The sequence below is a fragment of the Nicotiana tabacum genome, chromosome 16, assembly GCF_000715075.1.
Source record: "Nicotiana tabacum cultivar K326 chromosome 16, ASM71507v2, whole genome shotgun sequence".
Classification (NCBI taxonomy): Eukaryota; Viridiplantae; Streptophyta; class Magnoliopsida; order Solanales; family Solanaceae; genus Nicotiana; species Nicotiana tabacum.
The window spans coordinates 50,606,308-50,626,368 of record NC_134095.1 but is presented as its reverse complement, the minus strand read 5'-3'; positions in this window follow the sequence as shown (position 1 = coordinate 50,626,368).

The window sequence follows — 20,061 nt, the reverse complement described above, 5'->3', positions numbered from 1 at the left end:
TTACTTTGGGAGGAGCTCCCACCTCCTGGAAATCAAAGAAACAAATCTCAATTTCTTTGTCCTCTGCCGAATCAGAGTATAGATCTATGCGAAGGGTTACTGCAGAGCTTACCTGGTTGGTATGAATTCTCGAAGATCTATTAGCACCAGTTACTCTACTAATTCCCCTTCACTCTGATATCAAGGCAACAATTCACATCGCCTGGAATGCCATTTTTCATGAACTTACAAAACATGTCGAAATTGACTGTCATTTTGTGCGTCAACAATTCCTTTCAGGGCTAATTACTCTCTCCTTCATTCATTCTAAAGCACAGCTTGCAGACATCTTCACGAAGCCCCTTTCTGGGGTTTCTCATCGAGATATTTGGGCAAGTTAGGAGTCACCAAGTTCCCATCTAACTTGAGGGGGATATTGAGAAGAAAAAGCCCCCTCATAATTCTGATCTTCATGGTACTTCATCGAGAATTAGAGAAGAAGATGAGATGAAGAAGAAAAAGCAGACCTAATGGCTTCAGACCAAAGTGAAGAGTGTTCGATATAACCTAAGTCTATAGGTGATAGTTTGGTCGACTTTGGATACACACGTGGAGAAGCCAGGACCCTTGGATCAAGCAAGCTGAGTTCTTGATTGATTAAATAATGACCATCTGATGAAATAAGTTCTGGAAGCTTCCCTCACGTGAAAGCCATGTGAGGGAATATTAGTTAGTTATGAATAAGCCAATTAGAATAGGAACACATGTACAGATTATTCTTTATGTATTTTCTTTTATTTTGTTATTCTTTTCTTAGCAAAGTGTATATATAGACATGTTATACACAGACATGTACTGGAAATTGACAAATACATAGAGAAAATTTTCAGGTCTCATTCTTCAATTTCGTTCACAACTTTATAATTTTTTTCAAGAAAATTTTATGTCTTATTATATTATGCGTGTTACAAATGTGTAGGATAAAAAATAGCAACCACTATGGTACAGTTGAACTAGTATGCGCCAAACCAATTAATGCAAGCATGTGTCTCTGTGTGTGTATCGATTTTATATATTGATTAATCACGGTTAACTGACATGTATTTATTCTTATATTAATCTATAATTTTTTAAAATTAAATTATTTAAATTGATATAATTACAGAGTGCGAATTAAATGTTTTTAATTGAGCTACTGCATTTTCTATAAATGATTATCTTTAATTTGGCCAAATTTGATGGGTGAAATAATATGCAACGTCTTTGCCTATCACGTACTGCAGTCAAAGTTAAGATGATGACTTTGTCTTTCAACAGAAATTTCTGAAAACTATGACCGTCTGGAAAAGGAAATATAGAATCTTGAACAGGAATTGCTAATTTGCAAGTAGGCTTTGAATATTGACTTCCAATGGAACAGTCTAATCTTAATCTATATTTTTTAATTTTCTATATGAGTTCTTTCATTCTTTTTCAATTAATTTGTTTTCTTTAAATGACTTATTTTTGTCTGAGTGTCGTTCAAATGAGGTGAATATTGTGATATGTCTCTAGTTAAGGATTGCTTAGAATATTCTTGATAACTTGATTTCTTTATGGAACTACACTAGATATATTATACTAGGCCACTTGAAACTAGGAAAATAATTAGTTTCAATTATGTTACATTATTGATCCATCTTTATTGGAACTCTTCCTTCTCTTTGGATCTCTCTCTCTTTTTCCTCCTATAATTCCCTTTCTTTCTTTGTCATTTTCCTTCTCCTATAAGGCACTATAATTATTTGAATTATTGTGAAACGTCCTCTTTACATACTTTACTTCAATTAATTGGTTTTGCAGGCACCACTTCTTGCATGGGCATTTCATTCACTCCGGTGGCTACTTCCTCCCATCCCCACCACAAAAAGAAAAAAATAAAATTAAAAGTTCAAAAGTGCTACTCTCTTTGTGTCATTTTATATAAAGACGTTTGACTGGACACAATGTTTAAGAAAATAAAATTTACATCGTAATCTTAGACATGTCATAATATTTCTCTAAAAAAAACTATAAAATCATCTCATTACATATTGAAAAGTTAAGAAGTTAAAATTGTTGTTATACAAATAGAAATGTGTTATTCTTGTAGGGATTGATTAAAGAAATCTTTATGCTGATAGTCGGCATTCACTGTTTACTTTTCCTAATCGATATACATAAATTATATACCGATTATGTATGATTATACATATACTATATATGGATTATGCATATATTATACATCTATCAAGTATTTTTACTTTAAGCAGTAGGGTAGACGACCATTTAGGTTAATTTTTTTCTTATTAAAGATAAAAGCATGTCATATAAAATAGAATAAAGCGGGATATTTCATGGAGTACGAGTGAAGTTTCCTTGTTTCTTGCTCGTGTTAATATAAAACTTTAAAATGGGAATGCGAAATGGAACTTTAAGTTGGAAAATGACATGCTTCTTTTTAACTTTGATATGGACTTAAGAAGACCCCATGATTGGTAATGTAGGCCAAAATGTGACTACGAACAGTTTTATTTTGTCCCTTGACAATGGTGACTCTTCCTATGCGAGAAGGTCACGTAATTAAGTGTGGATCCATTAGCTAGCTTTTAAAGCTAGTTATCCAAGCTTTTGGAAAGACTATATATGAACGATGAAAGCACATATGATCAATATTGTTTCTTTTCATGGTCCAAAAAGTCACTGATAATGATCCTCCACCAATCATTATAAATTAAATTCGTGAATTTATTTGTGTGTATAATTGTAGTTTTAGTTTTCCTTTCTTTTTTAAAAGGACCCGGTAAATCTAGTTAAGATTACATTTTTTTATATGTTGGAAAATATGGTCATGATTGAGATTTTATGTAGCTGATCTCAACTTGTTAGATTTCACTTCAAAACGGGTACTATTGAATTTCAGCTAGCATCGCCGACACACATTTTTGTGTTTAAGGCTTGGTATCCACGCTCCTCTCAGAGATAGACTCAATTATTCGAGAAAAATATTAATCTATCCCGTTTTAACATTTTACTCTGCGCCAAGAGAAATAATTGTAATATTTAAATGAAAAAAGGTAAAAATACTGGTCTATAATCTCCGAATTTTGAAGGTTGCAATTGGCTAAAGGGTCAGTTCCAAACAGATTTTTCAACCATCAAAAAGAGCAAGGGAAAAAAAAAAAAGATGGTCATGCACGTTGATAATGTTGAAAGGAAATCTAGAAAATAGTGCTTTCCCAAATGTATCAAAAAGAAATATGGAAATATATATAAATTAAGAGGGAGTATCAAAGTTATTATACTAGCAGTTATTTTGCTTTAACGATCTAAGGATCCCATTCGAGTTGCCCAATTAGACAAAACTAATATGAGAAATCTATTTGTTTAATTAGAAGCACTCAACGTGTTGTATGATAATTAATAGAAGTAGTGATGCTACTCATTATACTTCAAGATATGGCACGTATAGGCCCAGAGGCGGATGTAGTGTGTTAGTTATGGGTTCAATTGAACCCATAACTTTCGATGCAGAGTAGAAATTTATGTGTAAAAATTCATTAAAATTGCAAAAATAATAGATTTGAACCCATAACTTTAAAAATATAATGGGTTCAATATTAAAAATTTTAAAAGTTGAACCCATAGAGTTTAAATCCTGAATCCGCCTTTACGTATAGCCGGTGAGAAAAATAAAGTAAAGTTGATTTTTTAGAGAAATATAGAATTTTCTAGAATGTCCTAGTGTAGTATTCTTGATATTTATCTAGTAGACATATCTAGATGTTCTAGAATGGGAAGATAAGAAAAATCTAGATATTCTAGAGTCTTGGATAAGGAAGATATTAGTATAAGGTGATAGAATTGTCTAGATTATTTTTGTATCTAGAATTATCCCTAGATAAGTATAAATAGGAGTAGCCTTAGGCATTTGTAGCGAAGCCAAATTCAAGAAAGTCTTCTTCAATAACAAAGTTCTCCTTTCAAAAATCTCTCTTCTCTTTTCAAGCTTCCTCTTCTTTAGTTGAATCCTCCAATCTTAGTTAACGATCTTGGGCTAGCAGAAGGTCTCCGAATAATATTCTTCTGCTATTTCTTTACATGGCATCAGAGCCTTAAGTCGGCTTCTGGATTTCAAGGTCGGGTTAATGGTTGATTCAACTGGTTTCTCTAAATGGATTTGGGTGGTCGTGCTCATAGACTGGGGATTGAGTTATTGAACCAGTCCAACTACAAGGTATGGAAGAGTTGTATGGAGTCATACCTTATTGGCGAGGATTCGTGGGAAGTTGTCAATGGGAGTAACACAAATCCTCATGCTGACGCACCGGAAAATAGCAATGCGCGTAAGAAGTGGAAGCATATTAATATTAAGGCAGAGTTTATCCTAAAAAAGTCTATCTCTCCTAATTTATTTGATCATATTATAAGGTGTAAATCAGCTCATGAAATATGGAGGACCTTCGATCCGCTGTTCAACGAGAAGGATGAAGCTCGGCTACAGATTTTGGAGAATGAGTTAGCTAACACCACTCAAGGTAATCTCTCAATCGCCGAGTATTTTTTGAAGGTTAAAAATCTGTGTTCCGAAATTTCTCTATTGAATCCGGATGAGGCTATCTTTGAAGCACGAATAAGAAGAATTATTATTCGTGGTTTAAAGCCAAAATATATTCCCTTTGTTACATCAATTCAAGGATGGGTTCAACAACCATCTTTGGAAGAATTTGAGAATTTGCTGTCGTCACAAGAGCTACTAGCCAAACAGATGGCTGGTGTATCTATCAAAGAAGGGGAAGGAAATGCTCTTGTCACCGATAAGAGGAATTTTAAAGGAAAATTAAGAGATAACATGAACTTTCAATCCTCAAGTGGTTCAAGCTCGCCAGGAAAGAAGGGGGAGTCTTCCAGTAACGGTAAAAGACTTTTAAAATGTTACCGTTGTGGCAAAGTCGGGCATATAAAAAGATATTGTCGAGCCAAAGAGAGCAATAGGGCTCAAACCAAGGAAGTTGCTGAAGAAGAAGAAAAAGAAGAAGACTGGGGAAAGTGCTTCGCAGCGGAGACTCGAGCAATAAATGTCATGGCTTCCATAAATTTTGAAAAAGACTGGATAGTAGATTCAGGATGTGGGCACCATCTTACTGGAGATCAATCCAAATTCTCCACCTTTTGCGAATACAACAGACGTGATGCCATTGTTACAGCAGATAATACAGTCCATAATTTTGAGAAGGAAGGCACTGTTGTGATCAACGAGAAGCAAAAAGACACTATCACCCTCAACAATGTCTTTCATGTTCTAGGAATGAAGAAAAATCTGTTTTCGGTTGCAAATGCTGTAGATGCTGGAAACTATTTGCTATTTGGCCCACGTAATGTAAAGTTCCTTCGAAATATCAAGGTGCTCAAGGCAGATATCGTTCACTCAGGTAAGAGAGTTAACGATTTATATGTCTTATCTACCTCTAATTCATATATTGAGAAGATGAGTAGCAATGATAATACACATCTTTGGTACTAGACTTGGACATCTAAGCATTGATAGATTAAAAGCCATGGTAAAGTTGAATCTACTAAAAGGTTTGCCTAACTTAAAAAATTTTGGTGGAGGAGAGGTTTGTGAAGGATGTCAATATGGAAAGGCACATTGTCTTCCATTCGACAGATCCTTGTCAAGGTGCAATGCCCCACTAGAACTTATTCACAGTGACTTGATGGGGCCAACGAGAACTCCTTCATTTTCAGGCTATTCTTATATGCTAATTTTCGTTGATGATTTTACTAAATTCACTTGGGTTTATTTTGTGAAGCACAAGTCAGAAGTTTTCAGTAAGTTTGTGGGGTTCAAAGAAACAGTTGAAGGTGAACTCGATTTCAGAATAAGGCGGCTGCGAACTAATAATGGCGGTGAGTTCACATCATATGAGTTTCTTTCCTTTTGTCGTCAGCATGGCATTAAAAGAGAGCTGACATGCGCTGATACGCCACAACAAAATGGAGTGGCTGAAAGGAAGATCCGACACTTAACTGAGACATGTAAGAGCTGACTTTATGCCAAGAATTTACCTAGAGCCTTGTGGGTTGAAGGCATGAAATGTGCAGCGTACGTGATTAACAGGATGCTACTTTCTCCAAATAATATGAAGTCTCCCTATGAATTAATATTTGGAGAAAAGCCTAGCGTGAAACACCTAAGGGTTTTTGGCTCTATTTGTTATGTTCACATTCCGGATTCTCAACGGAGCAAGTTGGATGCCAAGGCAAGGAAATGTATCTTTGTCGGATATGATGAAAGAAAAAAGGGATGGAAGTGCATGGATCCGAAAACTCATCTCTTTGTTGTTTCAACGGATGTCATATTCAATGAAGTCTCTTTGTATTATGGAGTTAAACAAGAAGGGGTAGGTTATAAACCCTTGAACCCTGAAGCATCAAATCTGCCCATTACGAGTACTTCTTTAGTTAATACAGTTGTCGAAGAGCTAAGAGAAGGGGGGAGCCCGAGAACTCAACAACATGAAACTCAACAAGAAAAGGATTCATGTGATTCAGGAAGGCCAAAAAGAACTATTGTTAAGCCAGCTCGTTTCAGAGATGAAAATTTCGTCAGCACATACTCATGTTCCTTTGCAGGATTAATTGAAGAACTTTCAGTCTTGAAGGAAGCAAGACGAGCCAGAAAAATAGTGCTGAGATCTTCATCAGGACATGTCCTAAAGCATCGATTGAGTTCTTCCGCAACAAGCTTGAGATAGCTTCCAAAAAATCACTTTAAGGGGGAGTGTGCGAAAAATAAAGTAAAGTTGATTTTTTGGAGAAACATAGAATTCTCTAGAATATCCTAGTGTAGTATTCTTGATATTTATCTAGTAGACATATCTAGATGTTCTAGAATGGGAAGATAAGAAAAATCTAGATATTCAAGAGTCTTGGATAAGGAAGATATTAGTAGAAGGTGATAGAATTGTCTAGATTATTTTTGTATCTAGAATTATCCCTAGATAAGTATAAATAGGAGTAGCCTTAGGCATTTGTAGCGAAGCCAAATTCAAGAAAGTCTTCTTCAATAACAAAGTTCTCCTTTCAAAAATCTCTCTTCTCTTTTCAAGCTTCCTCTTCTTTAGTTGAATCTTCCAATCTTAGTTAACGATCTTGGGCTAGCAGAAGGTCTCCGAATAATACTCTTCTTCTGTTATTCTTTACATAGCCCTCTATACCCTAAAAATATAAGTTTTAAAATTAATTCTGGGCTCTTTTGGCGTAATAGCATTGTCAAAAGGAGCTTTGATGTAAAGTTTTTTGCATCAGATTAGCAACATGTCAAAAGAAAAGGGAAAGAAAGATAGCAAAGATAAGGGTTAAAAGGAGAAAAAGAAGAAATGCCAAGAATTGTCATGTCTGAATAAAATACACAGTGCTTAATATCATTGAGTAATGCATTATCTTTATTTTTCTTTTTCGGTTTTACAATATCAAATTGCTTTTCTGGGCTGCATGATCTCCACTCAAAAGAGTTGGCCAATATGTGTTGATAATAGAGGATAGAAGAGAACTGACTGTTCAGTGAAATATCTTGTAAGAGCAAAATGGACTATGTATATAACATATATATAGTACAACTAGTTGAGTCCAAAACAGTTTGAATAATAGCAAAAGACTATGGAAGATTAATCAATAACTACAGCCACATATAATGGTGGAAAGTTTTCGAAATAAACAAAAGTTTTAGTTGCCATCACATTCCATCAACTAGATTTAGTGTTCCCCCAGATGTTTGTATATACACATTTTCTCTTTTTAGAATCTTTGCATCTGCATAAGCTTGTCTCTACTGAAAAATAAAGCATTTAATTACTAAAGAACATATAAAAAAGGATGAAGGAAATCGTTATCTTTTTAATTTTTTAATTTCTTTACTTATTATTTATATATTCCTTTAATTTAAGTGCAAAAGTATATTATCAATGCAATTTAATTAGTTATGGTAGATTATTACTTTATTATGCTTATTCGAGAAATAATTACATATTATACATTAATTTAATCTGATGGTGCAAGGGAAAAAAATATACCTTCAATGCATAGAACTTAATTTATACTTCTTCTTTCTCTATTTATGTGTCATACTTTTCTTTAAATCTGTACCAAAAAGTCATACCTCCTTATTTAGAAATAATTTTATCTTACGCTTTCTATTTTACTTTTAATGAGATGATTTATAACTACATAAATATTTATAGTTTTTTCTAGACAAAAAATTTTCAACTTTCTTTCATCATCTTGTAACAAGTCAAACACCGCTGTATAAATTAAAACGGTGAGAGTATATCTTTATGTGGAGCATATTCCTTTTTTCATGTAATCTTGCTTTCACTTTAACTGAACTTCCCACATTCAACGCTAACAAGATTTCGGTTAGAAGATAACATGAGGAAGGAAGAGCAAATAGTTAACTTGCTCGGCTTGTAAACGCCAAGATGAAAAGCAACCAATCTTTTTGGAGAAAGTTGGTAAAAGATACGTACTTCTTGTATTAGGGTAGGAGGGATTTTCTCTTTCTGGCTTTTTCACAACTTAGGTTTAGATACGTGAAATTAAGGGTGTTCGAACCGAACCGGAAAATCGCACCAAACTGAAAAATCAAACCAAACCGATTAAAAACACCAATTAAGTTTGGAATTGAGTAAAAAAATCGAACTAAACCTACATATAAATATATAAATTTTATTTATATTTTTAAGACTTTATAGTGATTTTTCTTTAGAAAATGTAGAAATATTTGGGATCCTCTCATGTATTAACACTGAAAGCATAAATTAACGAAAAATTATTGTTAGAGGACTAAGAAAATAACTATCATGTGTTACTAAAAAAATCTCCCATTAGAATATTTTAATAGATCATATGTTTGTCAATTTTTTTCATATTTACTAAACATATATTCACTTATCAAAGCTTTATCTATAATTTTAACAAAGTAAGATTGAAATAATATTCATGTAATAAAAAAATCCGAAAACCCGACAAACCGGACCAATCCAAATCGATATAATTGGTTTGATTTGGTTTTGATAAAAACCGAACCAGCCCGATCTATGTACACCCCTACGTGAAATATATATATGTAGAAAGTAAGATATTCCTAAGAAACCTCATTACGCCTTCAATATATGGTTTAAAAAGAACCTTAAAGTAGGTCTGCTAGCCTCTCGACGATAAATCAATTGTTTAGTTTGGTGTAAATATTGGATGCGAGTAAGCGTATTTATCCTTCGTTAGTTAATGGATTTAAAATATATACATATGAATAGTATAAAAAATTACTCTATCATAGTAGTTTTACTTGTTATAGCAAATTAGTTACCATGTTTAATTATCGAGTAACTAATTATTTCTTGTTATAGAGATTTACTTGTTATTATTTATCTCACGACCCAAAAATTACTGGTTGTGATGACACCTAACTCGATCCGGTAGGTAAGCCAACTAACAGAAAATACAATCCAAATGAGATTATAGGAAAATAGTGAAGAATTATCTGAATATTTACAAATTGAGCCAAGAACTAGTAGTACGAATCATGAGCTTCTAAGACTTGGAATTTACAAAGCTGGTACAAATAATTACACGGTCTATTTGAAATTTACATAACATATTAGCAAAACCTAAGCTACCAAGGACAAGTAGCAGCTATATCCGAAATGCACGAACATCTTTAGAGTCAGCTCCCAACATCACTAGCAGCTCCGCTCCAAAAGAAAATTTGCACGCAAGGTGCAGAAGTGTAGTATGAGTACAACCGATCCCATGTACCCAGTAAGTATCTTGTCTAACCTCGTCGAAGTAGTGATGAGGCTTTTTAGTTAAAAGATACTTACTGATAAAACCTGTACCGTAAACTAGCAATAGAACTATACCACGATATAACAGAGAAGAATACATGAAATGAATGCGCAAACCAATAACCGAGTGCTAGCAGAGATCACAATTTAGCATCTTCCAATACCTCGACCAATCCTTTCCTTAGAACAAAACAAATTATTCACGACAGTCACTTCATAACTTTCATAGCATTAGGAATGTTCTCAGATATCAAGTCAATTACACGGAAACACCCTTCGTGCTTTTATCTCATCCTCACTCAATATACGTATAACAGAACTAACCAGATGACAAAAATACCGATAACAAAAATTACAAAGTCGGAAATACGCAAGTAGCAATAAGGAACGAGGATATACATGTGGTCAACAGTAACAGACTAGGCGGAAGGCATGTGAGTAATGACAATAATTGGAGGACAAAGAATATCAACTTCAAATAACTAGCATGGTGGAGGCCTAGATACATGTGTAACAAATAAAAAGAAAATACATGATCTTTCCAAGTTAACAAGTAGAGGCATGAATGACTAACATAGAAAAAGAGCTTGTACTAAAGTGCAACAGAATAGATACGACATGGGTGTAATTATAACAGCAGGAAGTAGGCATGGTATTTGCAAGTTAAACAAGTAGAAGACATGGGCAACACAACAACAATTGAGATAGAGATTAAGGACAAGACAATAACAACAAGTCACACAAGATCTATAAGTACGACAATAATAGTTCAAGGTAAAGGCATGAACGTATACACAGAAAACAAATATCACATCATAATGCATGTCCCTCATCCTAACTGTCACACCTCCTTTTTCCGGCACCGCGAGGTGCGTAGGGAGTTTTTTCCAATTAAAGGACAATCGAAACGGGATTGGTTTAATTATTTCAGAGTCGCCACTTGGGAGATTTAGGGTGTCCCAAGTCACCAATTTTAATCCCGAATCGAGGAAAAGAATGACTCTATATTACAGTCTGCGTACCAGAAATCCGGATAAGGAATTCTGTTAACCCGGGAGAGGGTGTTAGGCATTCCCGAGTTCCGTGGTTCTAGCACGGTCGCTCAACTGTTATATTCGGCTTATTTATCTGATTTTTAATACAATTATGAACCATGTGCAAATTTTATCTTTTACCGCTTTATTATTATAATTATTATTTTTTAGGAATGTGAACATCGCTTAAAACATATCTTTGGATTGTGTCACATGAAATGCACCCACAATACGAAACATATTTTATTTGATGTTTTAGGATTTAGATTTGGGTCGCATGAAATGCGCATCCGAGTTTAAGAAGGTAAAATTAATTAAATCGCGCCTAAAGAGTCTAGCGCGTCATTATCTTTGGGGAAGGAAGTGAAATTCACTAAACAATCCATCCCAAATTCTAAGTAATTTTTTTTAAATAATTAAATAAATAAATGAGATTGGAGAATCCTGTAAATTTGTATTATTTACATCTATTTATTTTTAGCGAAATCCTTTAAGAATATCCTTTAATGACTACCTTTTTATTATTACTAAGTTTTTTATAAATATAAAATCAATATCTACATTCTTGAAAATGACATATTAAATAGAAGAGAAAAACAAATATTAACAGAAAGTAATAAAATTATAATCATAAATACAACATGGAATTATCGAAAAGTAAAAAAAAAAAAACTAATTATCCCATAGTTGGATTAAAATTCAAATTGTTAGTAAGACTATCTATTTATTTTTAGCGAAATCCTCTAAGAATATCCTTTAATGACTACCTTTTTATTATTACTAAGTTTTTTATAAATATAAAATCAATATCTACATTCTTGAAAATGACATATTAAATAGAAGAGAAAAACAAATATTAACAGAAAGTAATAAAATTATAATCATAAATACAACATGGAATTATCGAAAAGTAAAAAAATAAAAATAAAAAAAAACTAATTATCCCATAGTTGGATTAAAATTCAAATTGTTAGTAAGACTTAAGCTTATTGAAACTAATTATTTACAAATACTGAAAATTGAAAGAAATAAAAATAAAAACTTTAGTACTAAATCATATTTCTAAAAATTTAAACAATTTAACATTAACTAACTTTGTTTTAATTCATCATGTCCTAATACTTGTTCGCAAACTAATTCATGTTATAACTGAAATTGACTACATGATTCGGATTAACTTATCGTTGACGAAAAACCTTATGAATAAGGAACTTAGTTAATTTTTGCCAAACTGATTCAATAACGCCATTTTTACGTTATTTCTTCTATTTTTTTTATTTAAACAGTTTTAATTAATAATCAGGCTTAAATATATTTCCTAATAATCTGGTAAAGGCGTTATTTAATATGTCGCTATAATATGCCTAGTTATGCCGATGACAGTGATTTACAGAATAATAATACATGAATAACCTAAATACAATACAAAAAATTAAATTAAACTAAATTAAAGTTTAACACTTCATTCTTCATTTCAGCTTACAAAATGCCAAAATTACAGTTGTGTACCTGATATTGTCAATATAAGAAGAAGAAAGTCAGCAACGTAATACGTAACACAGCAACAGCAACAATAACCAGCAATAACCAGTCAACGAAAATCCCAGTGACAGCTTTGAAAAATTCAAAATAAAATCCAGGAATGCCGAAAATAATGGACAGAAACCAAGAGAAATTTTCAGATTTTTGAAAGGCTAGTTAATCTTCAACCCTTAATTTCTACACCTGTATACCAGAATATTTATCAGGTGTGTACTACTTTCTCTTCTAATTTTCAACTTTTTTTTTCTTTGTATGTTTTTCTTTTCTTGAGAGTTTCAATGTTTTTTTTTCGGAATAAATGTTCAGCTTTTTTCAATCTCTCTTTTTTTTCTATCTGTATTTCTTCCCCTTTTCTGATTTTTCAGACCTCTCTATATATAATCCCCACCCTTTAATCAATTAAAATCAATCCCTTTCTCTACCAAACCCATTATATTCTCACTCATCCCCATTACATTAAATAAATATATCACACCACCCCATTATATTTTGTCCCCCATGCTTTATTTAAAATAATGCAAGATTCCCCTTTAATTTAAATCTTGTCCCCCCTTTATATTAAATAATCATATCACAACCCACCCCATTTCATTTTGTCCCCCATGCTTTCAAATAAATAATTACAAAATGTACAATTCCTAAACTACCCCCTCCGACCTTACTGAAATTACCAAACTACCCCTGAACGTACTACGAATTTACCAAACTACCCATCAGCTATAACACATCAATTAATCAAACTTAACCAAAATATAGACAATATGATCAATTTCTAACAATGTTCAAACAATAATATGAACACGGATGAACATCATAACAACAATATCACATGAACATGATTTTAACAACATTTCAACAACAAATCACATGAACACAAATTGAACAACCAAGAACAACTAAAATTTGATTGAACAATATTTTTAGCAACAACAAACCTATTTTTCGGATTTAAACAACAACAATCAAACAAGTATATTTAGATTCTTAAATTCAATAATATTGAACTTAAAATCAACTCTAACAACATTACAACAAACAATTCTTATATTAAACTTTAAACAAGATTATGAGACCAATTCAAGAAATAATCACAAATGATAAACAAGAAATAAGAAAATCAAACTATACAAATTTCGGATTCAAGATCAATCAAACAAAGTATGAACATGAATGAAAAGATTCAACCACAATAACAAATTTTATTCAAATTTCGAATTGAACTTAAACAAAACAAATAAACATATTCAAATCATTAATCTTCAAATAATCAATTAATCTTTCTTAATTAAATCCAACAAAAAAAATATAACAAAGATACATGATCATGAATGAAATCTATATTAAACAAACAACGGATTCAAGCGATTTAAACTAAATCTAACAATATTAAACCTAAACTAACAATTCCTTTTTTTTTGCAAAAATTAAATTAACATGAAATAAACTGAAAATCAATTAATTAAATTTTGATTTGAATCTGAAAATTAAACCAACCAAACATATAAACAAACTAAAAAAAAATTATTTCAATGATGAACAAACAAAACAAGAATTGAATCATTTATCGATTTTGGATCCGAAAAATATCAAACAAATTACGGGAAAAAAATAAAACTCAAAATCTACCAACCGGATTGAAACGACGAACAAACGACCAACCAACAACGAACTCGAACAGTGATCGACGACATCGACCAAAACTCATCCATGTACGCGAACTCGACTGGAGTTGACGCCGAAGTGAAGCAATAGTCGATGCAGCAGCGTGGTTTGTTTTCAACTGTTCGACGTGCACATAGGGTCGTGTGGGCTGGGAGCAGCTGCTTAGTAGAAGGAGGAGAAACAGCATCAACGAGCCTTGATGAAGGCAGAAACAACAGCAGCTCGACGGAGGAATTAGTGGCGATAGCCGCGGCGACGAAGAGAAGACGCAGTCGCGACAGCAGCCATGAAACGCGAGCAGCAGTAGAAGAAAGTTGAAGCAATAGCAGCGACAACCATGGCAGCAGCACGAAGAAAATGAAGCTCGCAGAACAGGAGCAGCTGGCCGCGACGGGGTTGTTTGGACGTGAGTGTGACGACGTGAGGGGGTGTTCGTGGTGGAGGGTGGTCGATGTTGGTGAGGGCAGCCATGGTTGTGCTTTGGAGTTTTGAGGAAGAAGAAGGAGAAATGGGGGGGGGGGGGGATGCTTAGGCATTTTTAGGGTTTTCTTACTATTTTTTTTTTGTTTTTCTTTGTTTTATTTTTTGAAATGCAAGATAATAGGGTGTTGGGTTATGGACCGGGTTGACCCAGTTCGAAATGGACTGGGTCGTAGGGAAGATTGGGCCATTTTTTGGGCCTGTGGCTTGAAATTGAAGAAAAGGCCCAATTCCGACTTTATTTATATTTTCGCTCTCTTTTCTTCTTTTATTTTTCTAAAACTAAATTATAAAAATACTTAAACTATTATTAAGAACTAAATTAAGTTATAAAAGCGCAAATTAACTCCCAATAACAATTAACGCACAATTAAGTATTAATTAAGCATAAAATTGTATATTTGGACATTAAATGCTAAAAATGCACACGATGCCTATTTTTGTAATTTTTATATTTTTGTAAAACAAATTTAATTATTATCAATTGTAGAATTAAATCCAACATGCAAAATGCGACATATTTTTGTATTTTTTATTAATTTAGCAAATAAACATGCACAGACAAATACAAATAATTATTCAAAATATCACAAAATATCACAAAATTGCACATCAAAGAAAAATCATTTTTTTTTGGGAGTAATTCTCATATTGGGCAAAAATCACGTGCTTACAGCTGCCCCTCTTTGCCCGAAGACACGAAGGGTTTTCGTGCAAAGATAAAGCGAGCGATTTTTACCCATCCGAGTACTCCGTGTGAAGCATTTTTTGAAAAAGATTTGACCGAACCTTTGCTTCAAAGGTTTCCTACATATCCTGGGCTAAACAGGAATCAGGTCAATGTAGTTCGGGAAGTCTTGGTAGCTGGGACTACCATGGGACTGCAATGTTACTGTTGTTGCATGCTACTTTTACTGTTTGCTGACCTCCTTATTACACCATGCATAAAAAAATAAGAAGCTAGACTAAGCTAGAAATTACAGAATCTTATCTGTTTTCCCCCTTGCTCCGGTTGCCTTGCCTTTTGTCGGCTTGTGTTTCCTCTGGTGCCTTTTTACCAAGACTTCTGGCCCTTGGTTTTTTTTTTTTTTTTAATACCAGTTTTCGTCATTTTGTTCGGTCCGCTGGGGACATGGCTTTCTTCATTAAGCTTTTTGGTTGTTCCTCTTGGGACACGATTATCTTCATCAGATTCATCAAGACGCGTCTTTTCTTTCTTTTGACTCATGCACTTGAATTTGCTCTGAGACTTCTTGTTGCCACCTTCTGCCTTCCGGTGTTGGGATTTTTATTTTTACCTGCTGGGGATTCTTGTTGTAACCTTCTGCCTTCCGGTGGGGTTACTGACTTCAAAATGTGCAGTATAAGACTGAAAAGTATTCCTCTCGTTATACAGGTGGGTGCCTGGAAATGGAAAAATGAAATGTATGCCCGCATTATACTGGTGGGCGACCTGGAAATGGAAAAGTGAAATGTATGCCTGCATTATACTGGTGGGCGACCTGGAAATGGAAAACTGAAATGTATTCCCGCATTTTACTGGTGGGCGACCTAGAACTTAAAAGTATTCCCGCATTATACTGGTGGGCGACCTAGAACTTAAATATATTCCCGCATTTTACTGGTGGGCGACCTAGAACTTAAAAGTATTCCCGCATTATACTGGTGGGCGACCTAGAACTTAAATATATTCCCGCATTTTACTGGTGGGCGACCTAGAACTTAAATGTATTCCCGCATTTTACTGGTGGGCGACCTAGAACTTAAATGTATTCCCGCATTTTACTGGTGGGCGACCTAGAACTTAAATGTATTCCCGCATTTTACTGGTGGGCGACCTAGAACTTAAAAGTATTCCCGCATTTTACTGGTGGGCGACCTAGAACTGAAATGTATTCCCGCATTATACTGGTGGGCGACCTAGAACATGAAATGTATCCCGCATTATACTGGTGGGCGACCTAGAACAGAAATGAAAAGACAGAAATGTATTCCCGCATTATACTGGTGGGCGACCTAGAACATGAAATGTATTCCCGCATTATACTGGTGGGCGACCTAGAACAGAAATGTATTCCCGCATTATACTGGTGGGCGACCTAGAACATGAAATGAAAAGACAAAATGTATTCCCGCATTATACTGGTGGGCAACCTAGAACATGAAATGAAAACAGAAATGTATTCCCTTGTTATCCAGGTGGGCGCCTAACTTCAACAACAACTTTGAAAAATAAAAACGCCACTCTTCTCTTCAGGCGGGCTCCTGATTTCAAACTTTAGGAGGAAATGCCTTTCCTATGGGTAAAACTAAACTTAGGAGGAAATGCCTTTCCTATGGGTAAAACTAAACTTAGGAGGATATGCCTCTCCTATGGGTAAAACAAACTTAGGAGGAAATGCCTCTCCTATGAGTAAAACTAAACTTAAGAGGAAATGCCTCTCCTATGGGTAAAAATAAACTTAGGAGGAAATGCCTCTCCTATGGGTAAAACTAAACTTAGGAGGAAATGCATCTCCTATGGGTAAAAACAAACTTAGGAGGAAATGCCTCTCCTATGGGTAAAAATAATCTTAGGAAGTGCGTATCCTAGGGGTAAAACTAAACTTTAGGAGGAAATGCATTTACTATGGGTAAAAAAATAAACTTAGGAGGAAATGCCTCTCCTATGGGGTAAAACTAAACTTAGGAGGAAATGCCTCTCCTATGGGTGAAACTAAACTTAGGAGGAAATGCCTCTCCTATGGGTAAAAACAAACTTAGGAGGAAATGCGTCTCCTATGGGTAAAACAAACTTAGGAGGAAATGCCTCTCCTATGGGTAAACCATTTCCTTATTCCTGAATTATTTACTTACCTGTGTTGTCTTCCCTCGAAACTGCTGGGGATTATTTTGCTGGGGATGAATTTTCCTTTTCTTCTTTACCCACTCTGGGTTGTCCGACCCTCTTGAAACTTGGTCGAAACTCTGTCGAAGATGCTTCTACATCTCGATGATCAGCTGGGGATAACACTGCGAACTGCTGAGTAACCCTGCTGGGGCTAACACTGCTGAGGATAACTCTGCTGAGTAAATATGTTATCTTACTCCTTCCAAAATTACCTCCTTTTAAGTAGGATGCTTCATTCCTCTGCAAACTACTTCCCTTATTTTTCTTTTCTTTTTTTTTTCTTCTTTTTTTTTTCTTGCTAGCTTCTTCCTTCGAAGACTACCTCCCTTAAGACTCATTTTGCCTTTCCCCGAAAGGAACCGCTGAGGACACCGATTTTCACCAAACTTGTGTTGGACTCCTCGAAACTGTTGGGGATAACAGTGTTGGGGAATTATTTACTTACCTGTTGGGGGATGGAATGTTATCAGCTGGGGATAACGCTGTCGAGGATAACACTGCTGGAGGATTCTGATTCCTTCAGAACTAGTGCTTCACTCTTTGGAAGGCTGTTGGGAATGATACTGGCCTTTTGCTTTTCTGAGCACAAGTGTCATCCCTTTGTTCTGTCTGCTGGGGAACAACTTCCTCCATTGAAACTTATTATGTTGGGGGCAACACTGGTTCAAAGACCACTTCCCTTGAGACTGGTGTTATTTTTATTTTTCCTCGAATGGGTACCTGACTTCCAGAAAATTTTCTAAATGGAAGGAAAATTTTCTGCCCTAGTTTGATGATATCCCTTGTGGCATGCATTTCTGGCATCAATGCCATTTCCTTTACCTGTTTCAAATCAAACAAAATTTGTTAGTTTAAAACGTGGTGGTTGGTTGTGATACTCCTACTGGGATGGTTTTCCCTTTTTCCTTCCTTGCTCTGCGTTCCAAAACTTGGTGGGGATGATATTGTTTGCTGGGGATAATTCCTTTCTGCTGGGGATATCCCTCTTCTTTCGTGGCATGGCTCGGAAACTTGCATTTTTTCGACCTTTTAGTCTCGCATGAATTTCCCAAATCATGCTCATTGCTCTCCTTGTTCGTCCACGGGCCTTGGCCTTGAGGTTTATAACCTTTGATTTCGGCAAAGGTATCCCTCTTGAGACTCGTCAATCCTTTTGTCAATTCCCTTTTGCTGGGGATATCTTTTTGACACTGGCCTCGCGCTTGTTCCTTGCTGACTATACCACTTGGATGTACTAGTCAGATCTCATCTTGCATAATTGGAAAGCTGATGGCATATTTTGAAGTCAATTCACACTTGTTCTGACCAAACAGACTCTATTGGGGAAATTTTCTATGAAAGGAAAAAGATAAAAGGGAACAGAATAAAAGGACAAAGGAAAAAGATGACTCTTTAACAAAAGAAACCATAAATAAAAACCTATCAAATGCAGATACCGACTCTAATGGTCATGACATGCACATGTGGCCTATCCTCTACCGTCAATCATCTTTCAAGATCTTCATTTGGCGATTCCCCATCTGATTCTCAATCTTATTCGACTTGTAGTGCCCAAAGGGTTTTCACTATCAAGTCTCTCTCATTTTGTTTTTTCTCTCAGCTTTCATCGCCTTACGGTGTCCGTAAAGATTTTCACCGATAAGACTCTCTCATTTGTATCACTTTCCTACTGGGGATTTGGAGTGTTGCCGGTATGACTCTTTCTGCTGTGGAACAAAATATTATGTTCGCCGGTAAGACTCTCATTTGTCTGACTTGGCATCTTTTGAAAACTGATCAGAAGGTCTTTCTTTGGACTGTAATGTGGGTTTTGGATAGGCTAGAAAGAAAGGGTATTTAAGGCTCAAAAACAAAATAAATTTGGGGTTTTAAAATTTCAACCTTCGGAATCATATTTGTTTACAACAAACGCAACCCTTGCCCCAGTTTCTTGCTTGGGGATTATTTATTTATATATTTTTTTTAAAAAAAAAAATTTTAACACCATGACCGAGCCGTGAGGCGCCTACGTATCCTCTTTGAGGAATCAGGTCGATCGTAGTTCCCAATTCCTTTGTTTTCATTTGACTTTTTTTTTGTTATCATTTTTCTCTTCTTCTTTTTTTTCGTTTTTTTTTTATTTTTTTTCTTTACCTTCCAGGCTCGTATTTCCTAGTCGTTGCTATTGATTCCGAACGAGGGGTATGAAAGAAAATAAATAAGGCTCAAAAGGGGTAATGAAGGATAAAGTGTTTAGTTAGCAGAACAAAATGCCTTCGTCATTCCAGTCTTCAAAACATGTCAAGTGCAAACAACACAATTGAACATAGATTTATAGCCTCTTCCGATGGTGCTGGACTTGACAATTATGTTAAACACTTGCTTTTTCATTTGTCATTTCTAAAGCACCGTTGGGCGACACTCTCACTCTTATGAACGACCCTCATGCCAATTTGGCAAATCTTGCATTTAATGATTTTCTTTATGTTTTACTTGCCCCAGTTCCACATGACTCGGGCTTCAAATAATCTCAAACCGTTCTTATTTCCTTTAAATGTTCTGATTGCCTTTCCGGAGTTTTATGATTAACTTTAAAGACTAGGCCCAAACTGTGTGCGCATGTCATGTTACT